Here is a 23192-nt window from a genome sequence, read left to right on the forward strand (position 1 = left end):
AGTAGAAATTAAAAATATAAAATTTAAAATACATTATTATTCTCCAGCAAGTGAATAATTATCACTTACAGCATAAACTTCATAGTTGAAAATTTATATCAAAATTATAAGTTGAAGAGAACAACAAACAAGCAATATTTGCAAGCAAATTAAAATTAATTTAAAATGTCATGTTTAGTTTGAAATTAGTCTCTCATTGAAATTAGACAATGTTTCTACATAGAAATGGCTGAAGATCTTCTTGCTATTTAATGCAGAAGACTAACCATATCTACTTGTTAATATTCTTGATTAAAACTTTCCTCAACTAATTACACAGCAGTGGATCACCTTTACTGTAGTATAGACATATGCATCTCTAGCTGAGGATCACAACTACATTTTTACCAAGCAGAAGTATCAAAATACAGTTAATCACTCCAAAGACATTGACGTGAAAAAGCCTTTTAGGTTTTTATATGAAATGGTTAAATAGAGAAGCAAATCCAGAGAAACTTGGTGCAGACCAATTTATTATGAAGCACTTGTACAATATCCCTTGTCATCAGGAGGTGGTCAAGGCCTACAAAAGGTAGTTACCACAAGTGGTCTTTTTGCAAAACTACATTACTGTCTTGTTGCTTGAAGCACAATGTCTTATCATGCTCAAAGTATCCAGGAAACAAGAATAAAACTATCTCAAATTACACATAGATTGTGATTATAGAGCACTTTGAGGTCTGCACATCAGAACTGTTTTCTGCAGCAATTTGGAAATAGTGTGGTTATGGCGAGGAAACAATGTGAATATTCAGGGCAATGAAAATCCACAAGTGTTATGAGAAGGAAATAGTCAGCTTTTGAGAGTTTGCAGGTTTATTTATAGACTGCAGGCTACATTCCTAGGTTCTAAGCCCTCCTGCTTGCAGGGTACACTAGCAACAACTACAAATACTGGCTACATTAGAAAGTGGCATAGAAACAGATTAAACGGAGAAGCTATCAGTGTTGTGGACCCTATAACCACAACGTACATTTTTCATGGCATCTACTTCTAATTTCATCGTGTAATGAAGTACCATGTAACAGCCACAAAATATGGTGCCATGTGCTTCCAGGGAACATCTTCCAGTTCATTCTTCTATAAAATGGATTGATGTTGAAATTGCTCAGTGATGCAAAGCAAAAAGTGACAGTTGTTAAAGACAAACCTGCTTCAAACACACTCCCACAGATATTTTGCAATAAACAACAGGTGAAATTTCAGATTGAACATATCTAAACGTCTTAAATTTCAAAGTGAACTTCTTTAACCCTTATAAAAATGTATAGGTGGGTAAGAATGGTGCCTTCATTTTTCAAGGCTTCTGAATGTCTTTAAATACAGCTCAAATATCTGAAAAGTAAACCAATGTCTACCTTGAAAATTTATCTAAAGTTAGAGAACTAAATTCTGATATTCACTTAAGAACAAAAGAATTCCACTCTAAGAATTTATCAAGGTTTACCAGCCTATCAGTACACATGTACTTAAATTTAGACATCTGCAACCGAAATGATAAAGTGTTATTTCAATTACTGCATCTAACCTGGTTGAAGGTTTGCAGATTTTCTACTCTGTCCCTGAGAAGAATAATATAATAAGTAAACACTGTCAATTTATTTAATAAATCCTGGAGAAAGATTATGAAACATTAAGAATAACCTTCTTGTGTTGTGCTTAGGTACATTGATAGATGCATCTGGGTTTTCACAAAAACTGAACATGCGAATGTTGCCTAAGATCAAAAATGTCTACAGTAGGAAAAGATTTTTTGAAACTATTCTATATAATTTTATGGGTTTTTTTTCAATGAAAAGTTAAAAAACTACATTAGAAGTCAATACTCAATTGAAAAATTAAGTCCCCTACACAACAGGAAATTCTCATTTACTTTAGCACATACCTTTTGCTCTTTATTAGCTAACCTTAAAAGAAGAATGCAGAAACTGACATTATATGCTTATTATGCATGTCAGAGCAGTTCAAAGAAGATCCAGGAGAATACAACCAATTGAAAGCTAAATTCAAAATTCACCAGAATTCTTAGAAGAAGAAGAATAAGTCGCAGAGAATTTCAGCTCATATCTGGTTTCCAGTTCCTGAATCATTCAGTTTTGTCAATTGTAACTTCAGAGACATTTTTACTTGCCACAATTATGCAGTCTTGCATCTGTATATTTTAGCTGGTCAATAATTTAAAAAAAAAAACAAACAACCAAAGCTATCCAATTATGCAAACTTGTTTGCACTGCAATTATACAAAAATCTAAAATCTTCTGCACTCTCAGTTCAAGTTTTTCACAGTTATTTGTGAAAAATAGGCATTTTCACAAGTGAAACAGTGCCATCTTGTGTATTATGGAATTTTTTGCTTGTCAAAGAAATATTTTTCCCAAGGGACATTCATATATTTTTTATTTTCCCCTGAGAATGATACCAAGTCCCATAGATAAAGTTTGAAATTTAATGATGAAAATGGCTGTTCAAGCTGTTCAGCAAGCCACATTAAAATCATATCTTCCATTGAAGCAAGCAAAATGAAAACCAGTTTTCAAATAAAACACCACAGTGAAGTTAGATTCAGTTCTTCACAAAGACATTTTAATCGTATAATTTCTTAGACTGCAGTCTCCCTTCCTGATGGTTTAGACTGAGTTTTAATGAACAGGTTTTAACTTTAATTTATATGGGATGGATCTCCACTTATTTGATGTCCCTGAGTACCTATGTAACTCCTTATCATACAATTTTAAAAGTATTGCTGACCATCATTTAAATGAAAAACGTAGCCAGAATAAAAATCTTATATTCAGTTTATAGATACTATTCTATACTCTTGTCATTGTAGACAATTGGAAATATTAAATTGGTACTAAAGCAGTCATATATCATATAAAAATGAGCAAGTAATAATTTTAATTGGTGGTTCACATTCTCATTCCTTTGAATGTCCAAAAAACCCTAAATCTCACAAACAAGCCCATTAAGAAAACTCTGTTTAACAAATACTAATGTGGATTCAGAATAATTAATAACTCTAGAGCAGCTCTTGATGAGTGCTTTCATAGTTTTAAAATTGTGTTGCAACATGTACTGTCTATAATTTGGGCAGTTGCCTTAACAGTTGACAATTCAATGCTTTTTGTATCCATGAAATTATTAAGTCCTGCTGAATAGCTCAAACCTTGCTCAGAAAAGCAAGCTGAAGGACACAGCTGTATATAGTACAAGAAATTCAGCAACAATGATAAAATGAATATACTTTAAAAATGGAGCTAAATATGTCACCTATTTCTAGAATTTCGAAATTTCAGTATTAAACTTCTTGTAAGTTGGCACAAATATTAGAAAGCTTTCAAAACATAAACAGAGTTTTGTAATCACAGATGAACACACTGCATTATCTAGATATGTACTTCAAATAAAAACAACCATTGTCTGAAAGGAAGATTTCTGGGGAGTAAAACACTAGACAAATGGCAAGATTGAATGTCATGAGTTGATATGTACCCTAAAGGTAATTATGAACTGAATGATGTTTAGATTAGGAAATAAAAACTCTGTCTATCACAGGCATAATCTCAGGAGTACTCCATGTCACTCTTAACTTGCTGTGCTGAAACAGCTAGAAATATAACTCTAGAAAAATTTGTATTCAAAGACCACATATAATTTGACACATTGCATATCAAGGAGTTTTACTGAGATTTAGGTATAAAGAATAAAAACCTGTAGTTTTTTTCTCTATTTCCTATGCACTGTGTAATAAATACATTTCCAAACCAATGAAACTAAGGCAATCAAGACTCATTTTCTGCTCACACTTTACATGCAAATCACAGCCCTTAAGATATTCTAAAATTTTCAGACAAGAAATTAAAAAACCCAAAAACCTAAACTTTACTGTTGCTCAATATTAAAAAAACATTTTGCTTATGTATATAAGTTCAATATTTGAATATTTGAATATTTGTATTTTGAATTGCATTTAAAATACATGATTAAAATATGCTTTTGCAGTTTGCATGCTACTGTTTGGAAGTTGCAGAAATTGAAGTAATTCAATTATCTGATTATCTGTGATGACTAACTTGACACACAACAGGCATACATTAGAAAGAAAATCGGTGCCAATCCATAAGCATATAGTGACTGTATTCAGATTTCAATCAAGCTCACATGAAAGCGAGAGCTTTATGTTATGATTATAATACAAAGTGTTTTCTCCATCAGCTAAGCAATAAGATCCCAATATAATCACAATAATAAGCAGTAAACTATATTTTAAGCTTAAGGTGCAAGTGCTACTAGGACCTCAAAACATGGCATTATGTTATTTGCATTGCTCATATTCAGGTTGTGTACCTGGGATATTTGCAGTGACAGACATCCTCTTAAAATAAGTGAATTTTTTTAAATGGATGTCCAGAGACTACTAGGAAGCTCAAGAGTTGGTTTTACCTTTATAATTGTATTATTTTCCTTTTATGTTTGTGTATCATGCAGTATACTTCTGACCATATAATTAATTTTGCAGTTAGAGGAATTTGTATAACTTGCATTACCAAGAATGACTTATTAGAAATTCCTAGGTAAAGCATTCACATATCTGTCTAATAATCTATCTAATAATATTCAAAAAAAATCAATTTTGTCTAGGATGTCAAAGTTGATTTTAAAAGAGTTTTCAAAACACTGCTGATTATTTATTTACTTTTATTTAGCATTATTTTATGTCTTTTAACATATGATGATGTCCTTTAAACTCAGGTAACTTAGAAATAACTTGTAATAAGCAGGATGTCTGTTCCTCATCAAAGTAACAAATGACAGAACAAGAGGAAATGGACTCAGATTGTACCAAGAGTGGTTTAGACTGGACATTAGGAAAAAAATTCTTCCCAAAAGGGTTGTCAAGCACTGCAACAGGCTGCCCAGGGAAGTGGTGGAGTCACTGTCCCTGGAGGTACTTAAAAGATGTGTAGGTGTGGCACTCAGGACCTGGTTTAGTAATGAATTTGGCAGTGCTTCATTAATAGCTAGACTTGATCTTAGGGGTCTTTTCCAATCTAAACAATTCCATGATACTATGATACTATGGTAAGATTATGCAAACTGCACCCATTGAAAGATAAGGGTGTGCTGTCTGAGTTTTATAATTTTATCTACTGTATCTCTTCTTGCCATCTCATATATCTTATGTGGAGAGTCAACACAAGCTGAAAAAGTGTCACAATAAAGAAGCAAATGAGGCTACACCAGCTAATAGACTACATCCTTTGTCTTAATTACAGTAGCAAATTATTGGTAGAATACAAGGAGAAAATCTTTATTTCCAACTAATTTACTACCAACATACATCCACTGCATTCATTGCCTAAGGCAGACAGATGTTCTTTCATGCATTTTATAGGTCTAATCTCCAGTAAAAACATTTTTTTTTAAAAAGCGAGGTTTGGACAGGAGGTTATTAGGAAGGAATGGTAAAATATTTTTTATATGTAATGGAAATGTATTCTTTCTGTCACAGCAGGTAAAAGCTTGGTTAACAAAATAATACTGCAGATATTGTGAAAACAGATTTCAATGCAGTCTCTCAATGAGCCACACATTTTAGAGGAAAAGGTATAATAACACTGAAACCCACTACATTCAAAGGACAGAAATGTTGCCTTTAATCTCACCTGTCAGTAGATAGAGAAGTGGGTCATATCCTAGTGTGACTGATTAATAAGCTTCAGCTTTAAATTTTAGGTTTGGTTAATTATTTACTACTAATAATTTCTAATTATATTCTTTGCAAATGCTGTGCATAAACTATGTCTTAAAACTGTTTTGTAGCCTGTGAAATAAGGGCAACACACATACTTGTTATAAATAATGCATGTCTAAGGAATATGCTTATTTATTGTTTCAATATTTTGTCAGATACTCTAACCATTGAGAGGACTTCTAAAATTACAACAGAACTAGAATCTAACTTCTCAAATATGTTTCTTCAATATTTACTTTCTTCCCATTCTTATAGATCATAAAGCACCAAGAAAGAATTAAAATCTTGCATGAAAACTTTCTGTGAACTAATACTGTTGACTCAGTAATGATTCTGCTGCACCAGATTATACCAGTTGGCCCCTTTTCATTACCCATCCTCAAAATGTGTCACCGTCTCATATAAAATCAGACCATTACTCCTTTAAATTTAACTCATCTTCCAGAATTAATGTGTTTTTAAAATTAATAATAGAATCTGATGAGTTGGAAGGGATCCACAAGGATTATTGAGTCCACAGGATACCCCAAGAGTCACACCATGTGCCTGAGCTTGTCCAAGAACTACTTGAACTCTGTCAGGCTGATGCTGTGATCACTTCCCTGGGGAGCCTGTTCTAGTGCCCAGCCATCTCTGGGTGAAAAACTGCCTCCTGACATCTAACCTAGACCTCCTCCAACTCACTTTTATGCTGTTTCCTTGAGTCCTGTCACTGGTCACAAAACTGAAAAGATCAGTACCTGCCCCTCTGCTTCCCCTTGTCAGGCTGTTGAAGACCACAGTGAGGATTCCCCTCAGTGTCCTCCTTTTCAGGCTGAACAGCCACTCCTTGTACATCTTCCCCTCCAAGCTCTTCATCATCCTCACTGACCTCCTTTGGAAACTCCTTAACATCTTAATAATTTTTGTATGTGGCACCCAAAACTGCACACAGAACTCAATGTGAGGCTGCCCCAGTGCAGAACAGAGCAGAGAGTGACCAGCATTAGGTAGTTATGTTCTCAAAAATGGTTCCAAATAATCATTGATATAATACAAGTGGAACAAGAACTGTGCTTGAGTTGGAAAACTTGTACAGACAGTGATAATTCGCCTAAAGAGATACCCAAAACAAACAAACAAGCAAACAAACATTACAAACAAAACAAAACAAAATTCTAAGAAACACAACAGAGGTATTCTGGTTTGCATGAAAGCTCAGCTTTCAAATTTGCTGCTTTTTCATTTAATAATTTCCCTCAGGAGTAATGATCAAATTGTTGTCATAACTCAAGAATAAACTCAAGAATAAAGTTTTTTTATCAAAGTAACATATGTAATAAGCTATATGTTCTCACTATGTTACTTATCAATGGAGACTAAATGTGTAAAAGCCAAGTGAACATGACAAATGAATACTGGGAAGGCCCACTTGAAGAATTATCAGTCATTGTGATTTTTAGAGTGCAAGAGAGAAAAACTGGTAGCGCTTGCAGTGCTTTGCTGGTGCAGGGACATGACTGGACCTTCACAGCCTTCCTAAAGAACACTCTCCTCATCTACACCTCTACATTCTGGTGAAGAGGACAACACTGAGTTTATGATAATGTCAAACTCCTCTTATTTCCATTTGCCAGTTTTCTGGCTATGATAAATATTTTTCAAAATGCTGAAGAATGTGTATGTGAACCTCATTTTCTCTTTGCATCTGTGTGTTGATAATACAATTATCAGCCACTGCTATGATGCATTTGAACTGGCATTTTAAAAAGATTCTAATGAGATGCCATAAAACTTAGACACTGCAGATGATAAACATAACTGAACTGGTATTTCCATTTTCCTCATCTACTATTCACTACATATCATGTGCAAAGATGGCACAGCACTACACACATAAGTGAAATACTTGAGATCAAATTAGTTCTCAGAGCAAACACACATACAATTAGAACAAATATGCTGGATATTGGAAGAACATCTGGAAAAAAAAGGAAATAAAACTCTAGGCAATTAAATATTTCAAGTATTCATGATGAAGGAAATAGAAAACATAAACACTAAGACCAGCACTGTTGTTGACTTGAAATATCTTCAACCCAGACTGGTAGGTTATGTCACTGAATATATATAGAAACGGTATATTATAGTTTCTATCATTAACTTTGCATTTCATAAGGAAATTGATGTTTAGACCTTATAATTAAGATAATGATGTACTTATTTTAGAAACAGGATGAAGAGGGAGAAACCACAGCATTTCTAAACACACTTGTGAACACAGTTTTTTTTAGTCTCAAATAAATATAATTTAACTAAACCCAAAGAATTTCTACTCTTACTGCCTAATCCTTACCTTGTGCAACTATGAAACTGGTCCAGGCTCTATAAACTCATGAAATTTGTTTCTCTACAAGTGGAGAATCCAAACTTAATTCTAGCCTCATCACTCATCAGAGCATATTTCCTGAAGAACAGCACCAGAAGAGTATCTTCTTAAAAGGTATTTTTTTAATGGAAAGACAGAAATGTAAATCACAAAACCTTAATCAAGGTGTTAAGGGGCGGTGGGGGGGGGGGGGTGTTCAGCTTTTATATTAGAACGAAAGAGATTAGAAGCCCCAAAATACAGACCATAACAAAAGATATAAAGAGTTAGATATTCCTCACAGTGATGTATTTAGACTACTCTCCTATTACACAATTTTATTCACTAAAGGAAAGCAAATTAGAGCTCTAGCTGATGTTCAAGTGCACCTCTAAAATGGGATTCATGCCACATTATAATTCACATTTTTAAAAAGGTTCCGATGTCTTCATCTTCTCACTTTATCATCCTCACATAGGATATCTTTTGTGTGTGTATTTTAGTGGACAGTGTTAATAATATAGACTTTTAATATACCATAAAATTCAAGTTCTGAAAACATATTGAAGAGCTTCAAATGTGCCATAAAACAAATTATCTAACCAATTTTTATACTCACAAACTACAGTAACCCCTGTTTTGGGGAAGCATTTCTTGATATTTATTTAGCTTTTTTTGTCCTACTTCTGCAGTGTGACTCAGTAGTTAGTGACAATTTATCATTCCAGGAGTCTGCCTTGTGATAGTCTTTTATTCACGTTAATTCTTGTTAAAAGTCTGTTATCCAAATATAAATGCCTCAAATCACCTTTATTTATATCACTTATGCTTAAGACAAGGGACTGCTATCACTGGAAACACATAGTAGGTACAGCTTTAATGAGACACGATAAAATACGTCCACCCATTCATTAGGCTCACTGAAAATCAATTTTAAAATTCCCTGAAGTCTCCCAGCATGTAAGAGAATACAAAATCCACCACATACTGTGGATGCTGAATGCGAGAAAGCAGGCAGGGAGCACAGTGTCTATGTGAAACTAAGTCACCTAACTTTCTCAGACTGGCTGGAGAAAGTGTGGACTGAAAAATCATAGGAATCAAAACAGTCCTTGGAGAGGGAAAACAACCTCTGCAGGTGTTGTTTGGATCCTTGTTGTTTACTTTCAACAAAAGGTCCAGGGGTGGTGTTCCAACTGACCAATGATGGTGATGTGTTAGTTTGACCAACGTATGACCAATATATGTTAGTATGCCCAATGAGAGTTTTACCTTTCCAGACCTTCTTGGACCTGTCTATGAAAGAAGACGTGGAATAATAAAACTTGCTCTCTTGTGCAATCCAGCTAGAGAGTCTGTGTCGTGCTTCTGCTGTTCCTAATATAGCACAACAGCATATGATGAAGATGGCTTCTCCAGAGGATTACAAAATAAGCTCCTCAGACATGTTCTGATGTAACTCATGCTTTAGTATACACATGTGTTTAGGTGTATAATCAGAATATAATCTAACTGATCAATTTTATGCACTAAGTTTCTGAATATTTAATGGAATGTTTCATAGCAGCATTTCAGGATTGGTTAAATTTTGCAAATACGGGCATTATCACCATTTGAGCTAAGCAGTGTGTCCTAGAGCGGCTATTCCAACAGGGGCACAATCACACACTGAATTTTTGGTTTTTTGGTATCTCCCCACCCTTTGTGGAGGTGGATAATCAATGGTGCCCTGAATGACACACATCAGTAGCTGAATGGAGTTCCAAGCGGTCAGTGCACTTAAGTATTGGTGAAGAGGACAGTGAAGAAGAGAGAACCTGGATCATCTCTTGTGTTGCCCAGTGACAGGCCAGCAGATAATGGGCACAAATTAAATTGCAATAAAATATATTTAAACCTAGGAAATAACAAAAATTTTCACTATGGAGGTTATTGAACATTGTTACAGAATCTGAAAATATCAAAATCCTTGGAGATATTCAGAACCTGAGTAGACACAGACCCAGATACAACTAACTTATTTAAGTCAGCTCTGTACTTTCTACCTATACTTTTTTCTCCTTCTTATACTTTCTATGTTTTATAGTAACTCAAGAGATTTGGGCACCAGCAAATGTAAAAAAATTATAAGGAGGGAATTCCTTGCATAACAACTCTTGAAGCAGTAATTTAATATTAGCCAGTGTAGTTACATTACTAAAGGACCTGGTCAAACTAGTGAAGCAATATTTTGCAGTATTTCTAGACAAATTTTCCAACACTGCACAATATTCTTCAGATTTAAGAGCTGTAAATTTAAGCCTTGATGACATAATTATTTGAAAAATATGACAAGTGCTTGTGAATTAATATTTGCCTTTCATCTTTCTTTTCTCCTTAATACAAGAAATCAAATGTCATTGTTTCAAACCTGAGTTATTAAGAACGTTTATTAAGAAGGCTATGGTTCAAGGAAAGGTAGAATTTTCTTCCTGATGACTTTTTTTATTTTCATTATTTTTGGGATTCAATAATTTGTCTCTAATAACAGGGTATGCCACCTCTGCTCACCACTGCTTTGAAAACTGGCTAATATTTAAAATGTGGATCAGTGAAAAACAGCAATGTATCATGTCAAAAGGATGTGTCTGTTGAATGCTAGTGGGATGAGTGCTAGGTCACATTTTAATTAAATTCCTCATTAATGATCTGAAAAAAAAGGTATATAGACCATCCATGCTAATGAGAGTCACATATCCAAACTGGAAGGTGCCTTACAGACCAAACAACACAGAAAAATTTGGAATGTCAAAAAGGAAAATATCATGTTGTTGATTTGGAATATTTTCTGTTTTCTGGTAGATCTTTGAAAACGCAAGTGCAGAAATAAAATTTTAACTCAGTGGTTTGTTTTTGGTTTGGTTTTTTTTTGCTTTTTTTTTTTTTTTTTAACCAAGAAAGAATTGTAACTGAATGGATAGATAATTGAGATGTTAGGAGAGGATAAAAAAGTATCCTAGATTTAGACTGACATTATTGAACTAATAAAGTTTATACCAGTCCAAGAGGACCTCTATTACAGATTTTCAACATACTTTTTCACTTACAGCAGAAACATCAGATAATTAATTCTTTGTCAAAATATATTTGAATGTCATAATGAGAAAAATGCTATGGGAATAGTAAGAAATATTTTCAAGGATTAGGTAAAAAACATGTTTCTTGCACTCAGATGTATCTAAGTAAATGTTTAAACCAGAGCCAAAATATTTTTAAATTTATGATAGAAAACAGACCTTCCATGTTTCCTTATAATCCTATCATTATATTACCCAAATATTACTAAAAATTATGTTGTATTTCAGATCTAGTGAAGTCGAGGGCAAAGCTTGCTGGCTCTTTAATTTTTAAAACTTTCTGAAAATGACAGTTTAGATGAAATACAAAATTTGGTGCTAGAAGTAATAAAAGCTTTCTTGAGATACCGAGCAATTATCTTTTACTTTAGTTCACTTTAAGAATTTTCCTTCAAAATAGTTTTTTGAAATAGAACCTCTGACAGTTTCATAAGTGTTTGCAATAATATTAACTGTTATACCCAATAAAAGAAAATACATTATAAAATTCATGAAAGCTATATGAACTGCATTGATTTATTAAACATGTGTTTTCTTTTGCTACTGGTGTCCACAGATGATGAAAATGAATTTTGGATTTTCTTGTCAGTTACAGTTTAAGTAATCTCATTCACATTACAGGAATGTGGTTTGTGCTTAATTTACCTTAAGCAGAGGCTAAATTTCTATAACCTTTGTAGTTCTGTTAACACTTTTTCCTACTCAGGAATCTTAATGAATTCCTCTTTCTATCACTAAATTACATGGATCTGCATTTAATTATGGGAGCACTTCTAAATGAAATAGAGGATAAATGAACTCTCATTTAACCTTAATACCACTTGAAAACCATAAATGTCAAAGATGAACTCTGGAACTGCTAGTGTCACTCTATCAAGAAGAAACACAATTATACTGTTAGGATTTAGCAGACTATACAACTATGACCAAGTTACTTCTTGTTCCATTGATCATGTAACGTAACGAAGTGTAAATTATACTGACAATTGAAAACTATCACATCAGAGAATTTTTAGATCACCTGAGGAAGACACCTTCCTAACCTTGTGGAAGGATAATTTTAATTTGATCCATGAAATGGAAGCCTGGACATTATATGTTAATTAGAAAACTCTCCAGCAAGAGAATAACACAGAAGTTTTAAGAAGTGATTTCATTAAGCTGATTTAACCTTCAGAGGCAGTCCTTAGTACACATGCATTTTCTCTTTTCTTGCCTTAGCAGTAAATATAGCAAAAGATAGAATTTAAGAAATTCAAAGTACCCTGTATAAGGAAGAATGAAACAATGGTGCTGAATACAAGGGTTTTAATTAATTTGATTTGTCTTCTTTAAGTTATTTATTTAGGCCTGTATTATGTTCTGATTGCAATTTATAGTCATTCCAATCTTCAATCTAACAGTCAAAACAAAACAAAACAAATGGACAAACAAAAAACCCCAAAAACAAAAACAAAAAATCAAAGACTGAACCAGACACTACTGACTTGTTACACAAAGTCAAATTTCTTTAAATAAAACATCATACTCACTGCCAAATTCTAAACCAAATGACCTTATAAAGAAAAACTTCCTGAAATTCACAAATACTAACAAAAAATTTTCAGTACAATATATCTGTTGTATTTCTCAAGTAGAAGCTATTTATACACATAACATTCCATACAGTTCTAATTTAATATAAGCAAGCATATGGCAACATGTTTCCTTCAAATTCTAATCCCTTTTAAATGAAATATCATTCTGCAATTTTCAGGGTGGGGAAATGGGACTAGGAAGGACTTTTGTGTTGCACCTGGAATACAACCAAGTCAAAGGTTCTCAAACTAAAGGAAAAAAAACCCTAAACAAATGGAGATGTAAAGGCCCCTTTCTTCTCAGCCATCACTCACTGGAAGGAAACTAACCTATATTATATTGCCACTTTAAAAGAGTTAGTTCAATGTTACTTGGAAATGGTAATTGATATATTACTGAAAGATTTCTGTGATGGATGGATTTTTCCCCCTTCACATGCTTTATCTGTAATGTTCAGCCAGCTGTCAATTATATATTGTTAAAAACATAAGCTAGCTTGATTACAGAAAGAGTTTAGGTATGTTTCAATAGCAAAGTCATGTGCATATAGAGCCTTGAGTGGGTGCTCGCTTGAAAATGTTTACATTCTACCCTTATCTGCACCAGTCACTTTCTGTTTCTACATTAAATCCTGTATGTCTATTTTTAAAACTTCTAGTAACATGTTGTTATTATCTGTGCATTTTGCTTTATAAAGTCACTCCTTTATTACCTTTTAAAATTAGAATTAGTCAGTCTCCCCAAAAATAGTCACTCAACCTTTCCCCCAAAACACAATTGTATGTATGATACTAATATCTAATATGATTTATAAATCACCTTGGACAATAAATAAAACACATCTGCTTTATTTATAAGTTGCATTAATTTTATTTTTTTAATTTACGGCAAACACTCAAAGTAAAAATTTGCATAACATTAGGAAAGATCCCAAGAATAATTATCTATTGTGAAACTTAGCAATTCAGATTTACACTACAGGATCATATTAGCTGCCGATGTTCAGTATAAATCTTTTTAATAGGGATTAGACATGTCTATCAATTATTAAACCCTTCATGTATAATGTATTTCTTTTTCAAATTTGGATGATGTATAAGACTGCTTTCAAAAAAAGTTACTTTTGTGTATCCACTTATTTGCTTGTATTGAAATATGAGATCCAGTTGAATTTCAGTGGGGCCAAGAAGAGGGGATAAAATCTATGCAGTTGTCTCGTATTTTCCAGGTATCAATACTAATTTCACTGGTGTAATATAGCATATTGCAGGATTGCACAAAGCCTCTTAATTCAGATGCCTTGAGGAATTTTGGGATCTAAATCATGAATAACTAAAATCCTCCATATATTCTGTAAAAAGTTTGACATGAGTGAAAATAAAAAGCTTCTCACTGCAACTATGTACATAAAATGTAAACCAAACTGCTCATAAATAGATCATTGGTTTAATTAAATTAGAAAAATAATAAAAATATTCAGTGAGAATTTTGGCATGCAATTTTTTCAATGTAAAATTCTTCATTGTGTCAAGGAGAAATGGATTAACCTATAGCCAATAGGTTAACAGCAGCAAAGCTTGAGGGGTCACATAATTATCTCAAGTTAAATCCTTATAAGGAAGAAAAAAAAAAAAAAAGAAAAAGAAATATGAAGAAATAGTCAGAACCACTGCAAAGTGGTCTGCCAGTCAAGGAGAGTCTAGAAAAACTAAGGATTTCTAACAAACTAAAACTCTGTGCTAGGACTTGCTCTTTACAGAGCTGTACTGATACCAGCCTAAGTCAGAAATTATGAAAAAACATTGTGATCCCTTTAAAAAAAGTTTGGGCACTGTTGTAGAAAGTGGGATAAAAACTGACAAGCACGTACAGACCAAAACACACCTATGTGGGACTGCAGCAAACCTAAAAGTAACTGACTGCCTAATTATTTCTGAAGTGCTGGTACAAGTTGTCCTGAATAAAAGGTTTGAAATAGAAGAGTAAAAGCTTGTGTGAGCAGACCAGCAGGTATTTACTGGTAGTTGTCAAAGATCAATGATTTCTCTCTTAGCTGACACATGTGCTTCAGGAGTGGAGGAAGGTGAGAAAGGAGAGTGAGAAATCTCCCACACACAAGATTTAAAAACTTGAGGAAAAACATGGAAGTGTCTTTTTTTCATTTGTTTTATTTAGTGTTTGGGGGTGGTGAGGTGGTTTCATTCTTAATTTTTTTTTTTTTGGGTTGTTTGGGTTTTTTGTTATTTTTGTTAAAGTGATCCTTTATACCCCTGAAAGCCTCAGGATCAGAACTAATGATGACACACATCTATCTAGCTCTTCATGTGAATATGTCTTCACAGAGAGTACAAAATAGAAATGTCCAAATATTTATATTCATTTCATTAGACTGTATGAAGCATCAAGCTTATCTCTCTTTTGTCCATTCAAACTACTGTATGGCTGGAAATTCTGAGCAGCAGCTGTATTCTCACTCACCACTCAATTTCTGCTCACAGTTTTAACTCTGCAAGCAAATGAGATAAAATCCCCGGCTAATGACTAGTAAGGTGACCTGTCAATGGTTGTTAGTATCCACTACTTTTCTTTTTCAAATTATAATAGTGATTTCTAGAGACATATATTGCACAGAAACAGAAGCAATTTTAGAAAAGACTGTTTTTTTAAGCATGGGTGTTTACTTAAATTAATTTCTACTTTCCCTTTACTTGATGAAAATGGCAACTCATGAGATTTGATGCATTCAGATCTATTACTGAGCCCCAGACTAACAAAGAATTCAGTCTTATTTTAGAGTGAGCACAAAAGAAGACACTGGGAAAAAAAATATTGTGATGATTCTAGCCTTAACAATCAAATGGATGTAGGTATTTGCTTTAAAACTTTGAGGTATGCATCATATCTAATTTCTGCTTCTTCCCATCAGATCAGGTGCCAGTAAGCCACTCATCTTGTTCATTACAGGTTCTGTATAACTTTGGATTAGAGCTTTCAGACTTGGATTAAGCCTATTCTTAGTGCTTCTAAATCAGTGTATTTGATTTTCTTTTTGTCAGGAGAAATGCTGCAGCAGAATTTCATAGGGTATCCCTACTATTTCCTACATCAAACAAGACACAAAATCCTCTCAACAGAAACAACTTCAAAACTATCACAGGCATTAATTTGTGAGTGAATTTTATGACACTCAGAACTTAAAAATGGCAAATAGGAGATGAAAACATGTATGTATGAAACAGCATCAAAATGTTATTTACATAATGTTTCCTAATTTATTTGAAAGCATACATATATATCTAAAAGTCTATTTTTACTTCTTGCAGATGTATGCCTGAGGACTCTTGAAGGATATCAAAACGATAAGCAAATTTTTGTACATGGCACATGTAAACTAAGTTCTTACTCTCAATTGTAAGAGAAATCTTTGATATTCAACTCATAAATATCATTTACCAAAGGACTTTACAAATTTTTCTTCTTTTCTCACAGCCAGGCATTTATTTTCATGTTGCAGCCTGCTGCTACGATCAGGTGTGAGTTCTTGCAGCCTTGTCTAACCTCATTCCTTGTAGTCCTCTAAAGGTTAAAGGTAATCTTATATCAGTCAACAGTCTCTCTCAAGCACAAATGTATCTTAAGACTCAGTGCTAAGAAAAACATACTTCCTTGCCTTTTCATTCTTAACAACAAAATTCCTAAAATCTCAAAAGTCATGTTTTAAATATTTCATCCTCCAAATTTAAATCAGCACTAAGACTAAAAGAAAAACTAAAAGAAAGTAAAAAAAAGGAAGAGGCTCCCTAGAAAAAAAATAATACAAAGCACTAATGATTGCATCAAGCAACATACAGCACCTCAAAAATAATACATTTTATAAGGATGAGTGAAAGGTAATTGCTGTCTTTCACAGTTACAGAGAGGCATCCTTGTATGTTCAGTTTAAAACATAGCAAATATTTTTAAATTGAGGAACATTCTAAGCTGTGTCCTTTGCTGGATTTATGAGCTTTCTACGTATAGATGTATAAGGCACCCATTTCATAATTTCTTTCTGTTGGTCTCTTTGAATCATGCTATGTGGACCTCTGTCCATTTGACCATGCATTGGTCAGATGTTAATCTGTCTTCTTGCTTAATCTCAAAGCATCTTGCCAGTATTTTGACTTGGTTTTTCTGCCTAAAAATTTTAAATGCACCATCATTTTACTCACAACAGTTCCTTCTCCAGACTAACTCTAAAATAGTTTATTTGAATTAGACTCATTCAGACACTTGGACTGCAAGTGTGTGTGTGTTTTATCATGTGCTCTGTACTCTTCTTTCCTATCAGTCTCCACTTGGAGATAGATCTATGTGGATGCATTGGTAAATAATTCAGACTGTCAAGTTTACAGTTTGTTTAATTAGTTCCTTTTCCCAGTCCAGGAAGCAGAATTTTCTGTCTGTCAACATCTTAATCTCTATTAGGCAATGAAGCAGAGGGTGATGTCACCTAGGAAGCTAAGTGCTGATATCAATCAGTCCTGTGACCTAATTACAGACCCATTAAAACTGACATAGAATACAGAACATAGAGGGATGCTCTGTGTATAGTATATATTTCCTTTCTGGTTTTCCCTCTTTTGCCTCAAGTTAATTGCATGCTATCTATAGATGGCTGGAACATTATCTCAAGAGCAGGGACTGATCAGCTTCAGCATTCAAAAATTGATCCATTAAAAATAAATAGAAAAAATTCCCCAGAGCATGGGCCAAATCTGATCACTGTGATTTTAGAGCATTAGGAAAAAATAAAGCTAGTCCATATTCCTTTTCAGGCGACCTTACAGCTTAATTTAAACAAATTTAAACAAAATTTACTTTGTTTGAACTTGAATGTCTTTTAGAATTAAACTCACTTCACTGTAAGAAGCAGAAGGACCAACTATTTGCACTGGAAGAGACATTCTTTTTTAATCCATATTTTCTATATACTACACTATTTAGCTGTTTCATAAGAAAGCAGCATAAGAAGCCCCAACCATTACTGTAAGAAGCAAGCATCAAAAACCACAAGCAAATATTTGCTGGGAAAAAATAATTCATATTGCCAGCAAACCCATAAAACTAGAGTGCAAAATTCTGGGTAAAAGCTGATGTTTGTGGATTTCTATATCCTAGAATTCAAGTGCTGTTAGTGGCATTCACTAAGCAGCTCCCGTGTGTTCTGAAAGAAAAAACAAACAAACAAACATATCTGTAGTTTTTTCCCCTTCCTGCTATTTCCCTGGAGCAGCTGAAAACCAATAAACACTTTGAATTATATAGGTCAAGGGAAAAGTGGTATAGAAGTCTGAATGTCTGTGTCTTTTTGGATCTGTTTAAATCAATTTTAACTAAATTCAATTATTTAAAAAAATACATTTAAATAAATTCTTTAAACTGAAGACTGCGATAGCACAGACAGCAGATTAGCATGTGCCAGTAGTAGCCAATTAGTGTCAAACTCCTGTCTATAAACTGACCCCTGCTGATCAGATCACACCCAGTGCATGCTTTGCAGGTGGGAAACAAGCCTGCCTTTCACCCTCAAGCTGCTTCCACGGGTACAGCTTCTGCAGCAGAGCCCAGACAAAGCAGTGCCCCATTGCCAAGGGCCAGGACGTGACCCTGGATCACCACTGGCTTCACTTGGCAGCAACCTCAGCCCTGCTGGGGTGAGGATGCACCCCTCTGCCTTTGCATGAAGATACACCTCTTCTACACAGGCAGGTTGACATCCTGGCTATTTCAAGCTGGAATCTTATGCTACTTCCATCAACTGAAGTGATAAATACAATTAATTCTTCCCCTTCTTCCTGATTCTTCCTGCTGTTACAGTTCACGTGTAATCCTCACCTGTACTTCTGCTGCTTTAGTCCTAGGGTGGAAGTGCCTACTACTAAATTTACAAAGGAAAGCAACCTGATTTGTACTCAGTGATTTTCTTTATGACTCTAGAAGGGAGCACACCGGCTACTTGAAGCTGTGACTGATTTCACAAAATACCTCGCTTCTGTACTTTTGAACAAGAATGGTTACACAAACGAAAACTGAAGACAAGTCCCAAATAAAGCAGCTTCTAGTTCAGACTAATCATAGTAATGACAGACTTTTCATTAAGTTTTGTTCTAGTGTTTAGAAATTTGTCTTGAAATCCTTCTAACATTTGGATGAGATGGTTGAATATCTCCTATTTCCATGATTTTTCAAGAACACTTGCATATTGTGGTTGTTACAAAATAAAATTAATAATATTTTCTGATACACATAAGCAATCTGAAATGGTCTCAAAATATTTTTTTTATTTTCTCAAGACATACAGTGTGAAAAAAAAATTGATTAATTCCTCTGCCTTTTACATTATTATCTCAAATGAAACCAAATCCTTTTAAACCTGAGAATAATATAGATCAGTTTATATTGATTTTGAAGCCAGAAATTATTTTGAATACAGACAGAAGTTTTGGCAACATAATTTCAGTTTTTAAAGTACTTTCAGAGGGGAAAACCTTGAAAAAGTAATATATTCAAAATTTAAGTTGGCAGTTTTTTGTGTGCTTCAGTCAACTTCCTGCTTTAAAATATTTTTCAACTCTGTTTCACAAAGTTCTCAAAACATTCTGCAATATTTCTGAATTTTCAGGGAAGTAATTTACCAATTAGTCTTGCAGTAGGCTAAAATCCAAGGTTGGCTCAAAGTACATTACTCTAGACAATTAATTTCTTGGTTTCTATCTTGAAAAGTAAGGCAAACATCTAGCAACACTTGCAAGAAGGCAGAGTTCCTTTAGCCCCATCATAAATTCACATCTGTCACAAGGTAGCTCTGAAAGTTTCACTTGTGTTCATCAAGTCAGGCTTTTACACAAACAAAATATGGGTTGCTCCATGTATAAACTGTTTTCAGTAGTAATTTTGAAAGGTAAATATATCAAAAGAATACAGTATAAATTTGGTACTTTAACAAAATTATATATATGTTTATAACCATATAAAAAGGCAAAATATACATAAAAGCACTGGGAAGATCAGCTAACTTCATTCTAAATCACAGAATCAAAATTAGGTATCTGGGTTTGGAGCAGACAAATCTAAGTTGGACTATTAGGAATGGAGCAACCTAACATATATATATATATATATATATATATATATATATATATATATATATATATATATATAAAAGCTACAAACAGAAATATCACTCATCTGATAGAGAGCCTCTGTGGCATTTGCAAGCTTCTATTTACTTAGTTTATTAAAGTTTATTAAATAATTAAGGCAGACTCAAAAGCACCCACATGAACTTTGCTAGTAGTTCCTTGCACTGCTTGCTGAAGAAGGCCTGTATCACCAAGAGGAGACTTTAAAGTGCAGCTTCAGATAACAATAAACTCATTTTTTGAACTCTAATATGATGTCTCAGGGAAAGATTATATATATACACACGCACACACATATGTACACCAATTGTTTGCTACAAAAACTATCTCTTCCTTATTCTGATTATTACAACAAAAATTACAATCACAAATTACAACAGAAAGGCTCTCATGAAGTCAGAGTGAAGGTCAGGGTGAAGTCAGAGTCTTCTCTGCAGCCAAGGACTATATTTACCATTCTATAAAGGGTCAGAAATGTTGAAGTGCAGATTAAATTAGCCACTCAAAATCCATTTCAAATCAGATGGTAACCTGTCCAGTTCATAATAGTCCAAAATGATAGAAATAATAAACTGAGTAAGATTAAATAACCTAGAAGATGGAATGAGAAAGGACAGACATGCTTTGCTTCTTTTGTGTTCCCTCATACTATACTATTTTTTGTCTGCTGTTTTATAATTATTTCTCCATAACTGAGAGAAAGTGAGGATTCTATAAAGGCTTAAAAATATATATAATAACAAACATTGCATGCATGGGAACACTGAGGGATCAAGCTAGACAAAAATACATCACAAATATATCTAAAGGTAAAGTATACTGATCAAAAATTACTATTTTACTTGGTGCCTTGTTCCAGCAAAACCCAGTGAAGTGAGATCTTTTTTACATGTTTTTCCTCAACTCAATAAATAATATTGCCTTACCATGCTTCTGAAAGTGACATGTATTTAACACAGATATGATGAGCTTCTATCCTTAGCCTACAAATCAAATACAATATGCAAGACAAATTGTGCCCTGAGGAACAAGTATGTATCTCAGTGGGAGTCAGGAAGAGGCCAAGGAGATTTTTCATTTATGAAAAAACATTTTTCCCAGATGTCACTGGCACACGTGTAGAGTCACATCAAATTTTCAGCAACAGTTTTAAATTCCTTTCGCCAATACAAAATTTAGGTATGCTGACAGATAAAAGAATAATAGGATAAAATATGTGAATATTTGCTGATTTCTCTCTTGTTGCATATTACAGTACTTCAAATAATGTTTCTCCAGGGAAAAAGACTGACAGTAAGAAAGAGGTGTTTGTGGTTACAAATGCTAGAAGGCAAAAAATATTAATATATTTATTCACTGTGAATGATATTATACAAAGATAGTGTACAGAACTCAACTTCTCAGTTCCAAAGGCTTCAAACCTGCTATTGACCACGTAAACATCTAAAGTAAAGAAAAAGAAAATAATCCTAGAGATCAACAGTCCTGAGTAGGTATCTTGTTTTTAAAGAGAGCTGAAATAAATACAGTGTTTAAGGGAGGAGGAATCTGAGTTTGCGTTTGTGGTTTTTGGTTGTCTTTTTAGTAGAAAATTATTTTTGGACAAAATCTGTGCATCACACTAAAAGCTTGAAGTACTTAACAACCACGAGATGTTTGCGTCACTAGCCAGACTTCTACATGCTCCTTCTATAGGGTCAAATGTGAACAAAATTACGCAGATCTAGTGGGAATGCAGAAGAGACAAGAGTCTATGCTGGTGGAATATACTTTCTACAAAAAGAAGAAAGCTTCAGGTGAGGATTGAAGTAATAAAAGACAGAGAAATTGTAGTTTTGCAGCTGTGAGAAAATACCTCCTCTAAGAGAAAAAAAAAAATATCCTTTGAAACTCAATATATTGAATGAAAGAGAAATCTAGGGATGGCAGGCATTCCAGGAAAGTTAAACTACAAAAGAATATTTCCCAAATGTAATGGAAATAATGCTTTACAGGCCCCAGTACTTTCTGAATGCATGAAGACTGTAATTTTCCCTGTTTAAGCTCCTGAACATGCTAAGTGATAACTAGACCTAAAATGAAATTAGCATCAGCTCCATTTCCTTAGTTCCCTGCAAGTTTTGCTGGTATATTTACAGAAGCAGAATCCAATTTACTGAGCTCAAACATTTTGTAACTGAAAAACAGTGTTAAATAGGCTATTTTTAAACTTGAAAAGGCAGTGATGAATTTCTTTATCTTCCATTAATCTGTCTACCAACTGATGACTTTCTATTGTCTCCCTTATGGATTTATTCATAATTTATTTCTATACATGCTCTTTAACATCAAGCTGATAGAAATGTTTATTCTAGCTATTTAAGACATAGTAATATGTATTGCATATAAATTTTTTTACAGCTTTTTCCTGAACATTCTTATCTGGAAATTTTTCTCAGTACCTACGGCACATAAAGAAAGCAGCAACTGTTTAAGCAGAAAGAATGCAGAACGTTTCTAGATTTTTAACTTTTCAGGTGGGTATATCTAATTTTCTAGACAGAAAGATATTGTCAGATAAAGGAGAAGCACATTTACAACTAATTCCCCATACTTATAAAAATATATATACATATTTTGGAGTTTCCTTTCAAATGAACTACATCTGAAGATGTGAAATAGCCACTAATGTTCAAAAACATTCACCATTACTCTCATATATTGCATCAAGATTAATAAATAATTAACAACATTTCCAAAAACAAACATACCTCAAAGCCACCGGTGTCTTAATTCTTCAGGAGAATTACTACCTCAGCTGCCTTTTTGTCTTCTGGTCTTGAATTTGTTTTGTAGCCTAGGAAAAATAAATCTCAGCTTACTTTCAAACTGAAAGCATAAGGCTAGACCCAAGGAAAAAAAAAAAAACCCAACACTTAATAGCGTTGCAGTTAATTCTGCTGTAATCCTACCTCATTATCTTAAGCAAATAAATCTCTAAAAAGGATTACCTTTTTAAAAGCAAATTAGAAAACTGAATGTCATCTGTGCAGGGAGACATTCTTTTAAAATGCAATCAGCAAGGAAGCTCATAAATAGGCCAGTATATAAAAATATTCCTATCAGGCAATCCTTAGCAGATTTTCAACAGATGTGTATGTAACTATGATTTCACAAATTCCTAAAATAAAAT

General features: G+C 33.6%; 1 protein-coding gene across 1 annotated transcript in view; it reads right to left on the reverse strand.

Moving 5' to 3' along the window:
* Positions 1 to 22848, reverse strand: part of CDH18 (cadherin 18) — a 321195-nt gene extending 298347 nt beyond the window's left edge. The window contains exon 1 of the mRNA XM_088053404.1: positions 22771 to 22848. The gene's annotated coding sequence lies outside the window, so the exon portion shown is untranslated. The remainder of the gene's footprint in view (positions 1 to 22770) is intronic.
* Positions 22849 to 23192: the final 344 nt, after the last annotated feature.

This window comes from Pseudopodoces humilis, chromosome 1 (assembly GCF_049639895.1).
Source record: "Pseudopodoces humilis isolate 2021_Gansu_Grassland_sample_001 chromosome 1, ASM4963989v1, whole genome shotgun sequence".
Taxonomy (NCBI): Eukaryota; Metazoa; Chordata; class Aves; order Passeriformes; family Paridae; genus Pseudopodoces; species Pseudopodoces humilis.